The sequence below is a fragment of the Panthera leo genome, chromosome D1, assembly GCF_018350215.1.
Source record: "Panthera leo isolate Ple1 chromosome D1, P.leo_Ple1_pat1.1, whole genome shotgun sequence".
Classification (NCBI taxonomy): Eukaryota; Metazoa; Chordata; class Mammalia; order Carnivora; family Felidae; genus Panthera; species Panthera leo.
In genome coordinates, this window is record NC_056688.1 from 64,236,314 (window position 1) to 64,242,919 (window position 6,606).

At 36.3% G+C, this 6,606-nt stretch overlaps 1 pseudogene; it reads right to left on the reverse strand.

Annotated features, from left to right (window-relative positions):
• Positions 1-958: 958 nt before the first annotated feature.
• On the reverse strand, positions 959-1,196 carry LOC122201465 (annotated as a pseudogene).
• Positions 1,197-6,606: the final 5,410 nt, after the last annotated feature.

Below are 6,606 nucleotides of genomic sequence, written 5' to 3' on the forward strand. Positions count from 1 at the left end.
GGAGCTCATCTTACTGTTTATTTAAAAGGAAACAATTCATTCTTTTTGAGCTTCAGCAGAGAACTCTGCTAAACTGAGCTCCTGGGCTGGTAACACATCAGAGAGAAAGGAAGGTGTCATTTGGCAATTTGGCTGCTGCTGATGACACAGTGATCTTTCAGAAAAAAAAAATTAGCTTCAGGGAAGGCTGCCTATTAGAGCAAAAGGATAGCAAGTTAAGAGAATTGGTTGCTAGATTTTCTTTGCAGGAAAGCAAGCTTTTTTTTTTTCTTTTTCTTTTTTCTTTTTTTCTTGCTGAGTATGAAAAAATGCAATCTATTTATTCTGAGGTAATACTAAGAAAGGAGAGGCTGAAAACCAAATATACAAATCTTGAGAATCAGGTCATTGGGGGAAGGAATCATGCCCTTTGTATGTACACTGAGGACCTGACCCAGTGCCTAGCACCGATAGTCCCTTGGTAAATATTTGTTAAATAAGTGTATGAATGAATGAATGTCTCCTAGTTTTAGAAGTATCCCCTTATCCTTCTCCTCCAAACTCTTTAATTATTATAAAAATATAATATTCCATGTTTTCAAAATTACAAAAAAAATAAAGAGAATAAAAGAAAACACATTCATAATGGACTCATAAAGATAAAATTAGATTTTGACCCTTTTCCTGCATCATTTGTACACATGCACATGTGTTGGTATTTGGGGTTTCTTTTGTGGGGGGAGCTGCCTATTTTTAATGTATTTCTTTTAAGACCACCTCCTTGAAATTTCTAGGGACAAAATACAAAACAAGAAACAGACTTCCTTTCAAATACATAAACAGCATGCTAGAGTTTTTAAAAGCATTACTGATTACAGTGTTATAGAAAAATGTTTGCTTACTCTGGGACACTTCAGTATTCCTGAAGAATAAACGTGATTTCTCTTTTCCTCCCGCTGGGTTGTTCTCAGGTGTTAAGTCACTGCTCCCGCTCTCTGACAGATTTTCCATGTAGAGGATGGGGAGCCTGGAAATCATGCTGACAGTTGGAGTGAGGCCATTCTCCATTCCATGCCAGAACCAAAGGCTATTGGCCACATTCTTCTTTTAAAGCAGGGAAGTGAGAAAACAAGTCCTAATCCAAAACCAATACCTGTCTTCATGACCACATCTGCCACACACTGGTCCCACTTCCTGCCGAGCTCAGAATCTGACATGTTCCCCGTATGTGTGGCCGTTTGTATGTGTATGTGCACAGATGCACACAAATGTGTGGTCATGGTATATAAACAGTTTTCATTCTAATTTTTATTTGCCTTGTGAATATTTTTGAATGTTATTAATTTATTTAAGAATATGATTTATAATTGCTGAAATATTAATCTGTCCATGTTTAATGATTTTATTGTTAGATAATTAAACTTTTAAAATAGCACCTATTTTAATAACATGAATTGCAGTTAATAAGGTTACTTAGGTCAAAGGATATCAATATGTAACTACTTTGGTATACTTTTTCAAAATTATTTTCCAGGAAGGATTTTAATGTTATTGCATATAACCCTTAGTAACTGAGTCTTACAGCTTTTTAATATTTTTTTCAAATTCAGAATCAGGAAAATATTATTTCATTTTTTTAATGTTTATTTATTTTTTGAGAGACAGAGAGAGAGAGACCGAGCATGAGTGGGGGAGGGTCAGAGAGAGAGAGGGAGACACAGAATCCAAAGCAGTTTCCAGATTCTGAGCTGTCAGCACAGAGCCAATGCGGGGCTCGAACCATGAGATGATGACCTGAGCCAGAGTCAGCTGCTTAACCAACTGAGCCACCCAGGCACCCCAATATTGTTTCATTTTAACCAACATTTTTTTCATAACTAAAAGATCAAAACTTTTTCACCTTTTTTGTTGCTTATGTCTCTTTTAGTGAATTATCTGTCCATGTCCTTCATTCATTAGTATCTATTTATCTAGCAATGTATTTCTTCTTGATTTAACAGTAATTTCATTGTGCTTATTTATTTTTTATGTTTTTATTAAAATTCCAGTTTAGCATTTTGTGTAATATTGGTTTCACTAATATTAGAATAGAGTTTAGTGATTCATCACTTACATACAACACCCAGTGATCATCACAAGTGCCCTCCTTAATCCCCATCGCCTATTTTACCCATCCCTCTACTGTCTCCCCTCTGGTAACCATCAGTTTGTTCTCTATAGTTAAGAGTCTGTTTCCTGGTTCTCCTCTCTCTTTTTCCCCCCTATGTTTGTTTTCTTTTTTAAATTCCACATATGAGTGAAATCATATGGTATTTGCCTTTCTCTGCCTGACTTGTTTCACTTAGCATAATACTCTCTAGCTCCATCCACATCACTGTAAATGGGAAGATTTCATTCTTTTTGATGGCTGAGTAGTATTCCGTTATATATAAACCACATCTTCTTTATCCATTCATCAGTTGATGGACACTTGGACTCTTTACACGATTTGGCTATTGTAGATAGTGCTGCTATAAACATTGGGTGCATGTTTACCTCAAATTAGTATTTTTGTATTCTTGGAGTAAATACCTAATAGTGCAATTGCTGGGTTATAAGGTTTTTAATGTTTTGAAGAACCTCCATACTATTTTCCAGAGAGGCTGCACCAGTTTGCATTCCCACCAACAGTGTGAGTGGGTTCCCCTTTCTCCATGTCTTCACCAATACCTGTTGTTTCTCGTGTTGTTAATTTTAGCCATTCTGACAGGTGTGAGGTGATATCTCATTGTAGTTTTGATTTGTACTTTCCTGATGATGAATGATGTTGAGCATCTTTTAATGTGTCTATTGGTCATATTTTCTTGGGGAAAATGTCTATTTGTGACTTCTGCCCATTTTTTAGTTGGATTAATTATCTTTTGGATGTTCAGTTTTATAAGTTCTTCAGAGATTTTGGATACTAACCCTTTGTCGGATACATCATTTACAAATATCTTCTCCCATTCCATAGGTTGCCTTTTAGTTTTGTTGCTTATTTCCTTCACTGTGCAGAAGCTTTTTATTTTCATGAATTCCCAATTGTTTATTTTTGCTTTTATTTCCCTTGCCTCAGGAGACATATCTAGTAAGAAGTTGCTATGGCCAAAGTCAAAGAGGTTGCTGCCTGTGTTCTCCTCTAGGATTTTTATGGTTTCCTGTCTAACATGTAGGTTTGTCATCCATTTTGAATTTATTTTTGTGTATGGTGGAAGTAGTCCAGTTTCATTTTTCTGCATGTTGCTGTCCAGTATTTGCAACACCATTTGTTGAAGAGACTGACTTTTTTCCATTGGATATTCTTTCCTACTTTGTCGAAGATCAGTTAACCATAGAGCTGTGGGTTCATTTCTGGGTTTTCTGTTCTGTTCTGTTGATCTATGCGTCTGATTTTTGTGCCAGTACCATATTGTCTTGATCACTACAGCTTTTGTAATATAATTTGAAGTCTGGAATTGTGATACCTCTGGCTTTGCTTTTCTTTTTTTAAGGTCACTTTGGCTATTCAGGGTCTTTTGTGGTTCCATACCAATTTTAGGATTGTTTGTTCTAGCTCTGTGAAAAATGCTGTTGGTATTTGGTATATGGATTGCATTGAATGTGTAGATTGCTTTGGGTAATATAGACATTTTAACAATATATTTTCTTTCAGTCCGTGAGCATGAAATGGTTTTCCATTTCTTTGTGTTATCTTTAATTTCTTTGATCAGTGTTTTATAGTTTTCAGAGTACAGATCTTTCACCTCTTTGGTTAGGTTTATTCCTAGTGATTTAATGGTTTTTGGTCCAATTGTAAATGGGATTGATTCCTTGATTTCTCTTTCTGCTGTTAATTACTGGTGTATAGAAATGCAACAGATTTCTGTACATCGATTTTGTATCCTATGACTTTACTGAATTAATGTATCAGTTCTAGCAATTTTTTGTGGAGTCTTTTGGGTTTTCTATATATATAGCATCCTGTCATCTGCAAATAGTGAAAGTTTGGCTTCTTCCTTGCCAATTTAGATGCCTTTTATTTCCTTTTGTTGTCTGATTGCTGAGGCTAGGACTTCCAATACTATGTTAAGTAACAGTAGTGAGAGTGGACATCCCTGTCTTATTCCTGATCATAGAAGTAAAGCTCTCAGTTTTTCTCCTTTAAGGATCATATTAGCTGTTGGATTTTCACATAGGGCCTTTATTATGTTGAAGCATGTTCCCTCTAACTCTACTTTGTTTGTTAACCAATTTCTGTATGTTGGTTTATGTCCTGCAACTTTGCCGAATTCATGTATCAGTTCTAGCAGGTTTTTGGTGGAGTCTTTCCAGTTTTCTATACACAGCATCATGTCATCTGCAAATAGTGAAAATTTGACTTCTCCCTTGACAATTTGGATGCCTTTTATTTCTTTTTGTTGTCTGATTACTGTGGCTAGGACTTCTAGTGCTATGTTGAATAGCAGTGGTGAGAGTGGACATCCCTGTTGTGCTCCTGACCTTAGAGGAAATGCTCTCAGTTTTTTCCCATTGAGGATGATATTAGCTGTGGGTCTTTTGTATATGGCTTTTATGATATTTGGTATGTTCCTTCTATCCCTCATTTCTTTTTTTTTAAATTTTTTTAATGTTTATTTTTGAGAGAGACAGAGACAGAGTGTGAGCAGGGGAGGGGCAGAGAGAAAGGAAGACAGAATCTGGAGCAGCCTCCAGGTTCTGAGCAAGCTGTCAGCCCGGATCCTGACATGGGGCTTGAACTCACAAACTGTGAGATCATGACCTGAGCTGAAGTCGGATGCTTAACCAACTGAGCCACCCAGGCACCCCTATCCCTACTTTCTTGAGGGTTTTTATCAAGAAAGGATGCTGTATTTTGTCAAATGCTTTTTTGCATCTATTGAAATGATCATATGGTTCTTATCCTTTCTTCTGTTAATGTGGTATGTCACATTGATTGATTTGTGAATATTGTACTGCCCTTCCAGACCAGGAATAAATCCCACTTGATGGTGGTGAATGATTCTTTTAATGTACTGTTGACTTTGGTTTGCTGGTATTTTATTGAGAATTTTTGCATCCATGTTCATCAGGGATATTGGCCTGTAGTTTTCTTTTTTAGTGGAGTCTTTATCTGGTTTTGGTGTCAGGGTAATGCTGGCCTCATAGAATGAATTTAGAAGTTTCCCTTCCTTTTCTGTATTTTGCAAAGAATAGGTATTAACTCTTTTTTAATTTATTTTTTAAAACAATTTTTTCAGATATTATTTTTTAGTATTCTCTACACCCAACTTGGGGCTCAAACCTACAACACCGAGATCAAGAGTTGCATGCTTTACTCACTGAACCAGCCAGGCACCCCTTCTGTTCTTTAAATATTTGTTAATATTTGCCTGTGAAGCCATCTGGCCCTGGATTTTTGTTTTCGGGAGATTTTTGATTACTGATTCAAATTTCTTTTCTTTTTTTTTTTTTTTTAATGTTTATTTCTTTTGAGACTCAGACAGACAGAGAAAGAATCTTGAGCAGACTCCTTGCTGTCAGTGCAGAGCCAGACATGGGACTCGATCCTAGAAACCATGAGGTCATGACCTGACCCAAGATCATGAGCTGACCCAAAATCAAGAGTCAGATACTTAACCAACTGAGCCACCTGGGTGCCCACCGATTCAATTTCTTTGCTGGTTATGAGTCTGTTCAAGTTTTCTACTTCTTCCTGTTTCAGTTTTGGTAGTTTATATGTTTTTAGGAATTTTTCCATTCCTTCTAGGTTGTCAAATTTGTTGACATATAGTTTTTCATAATATTCTCTTATAATTGTTCATATTTCTGTGGTGTTGGTTATTTCTCCTCTTTTATTTGTGATTTTAGTTATTTGGGTCCTTTCTCTTTTCTTTTTGGGAAGTCTGGCTAGAGGTTTAACAATTTTAATGATTTTTTTCAAAGAACCAACTTCTGGTTTCATTGATCTGTTCTATTGTTTTTTAGTTTCTGTATCACTTATTTCTGCTTAATATTTATTATTTTCTTCCTTTTGCTGGCTTTAAGCTTTGTTCTTTTTCCAGCTCCTTTAGGTGTAAGGTTAGGTTGTTTATTTGAGATTTTTCTTGCTTCTCCCAGTAGGCCTGTATTGTCACATACTTCCCTCTTAGGCCCACTTTTGCTGTATCCTAAAGGTTTTGGACTGTGTATTTTGATTTTCACTTGTTTACGTGTATTTTTAAACTTCTTCTTTGATTTCCAGGTTGACCCATTCATTGTTTAGTAACATGTTGTTTAACCTCCATGCAATTGTGGTCTTTCTAAATTAAAAAAAAAAAATTTTTATCTTTATTTATTTTTGAGACAGAGACAGACAGAGCATGAATGGGGGAGGGTCAGAGAGAGAGGGAGACACAGAATCTGAAGCAGGCTCCAGGCTCTGAGCTGTCGGCACAGAACCTGACGCAGGGCGTGAACTCATGAACCGTAAGATCATGACCTGAGCCAAAGTCGGAGGCTCAACTGACTGAGCCACCCAGGCGCTCCTCTAAATTTTTTCATACAGTTAACTTCAAGTTTAATAGTGTTGTTGTCAGAAAAGATGCATAGTATGATCTCAATTATTTTGTACTTGTTGAGGCCTGATTTGTG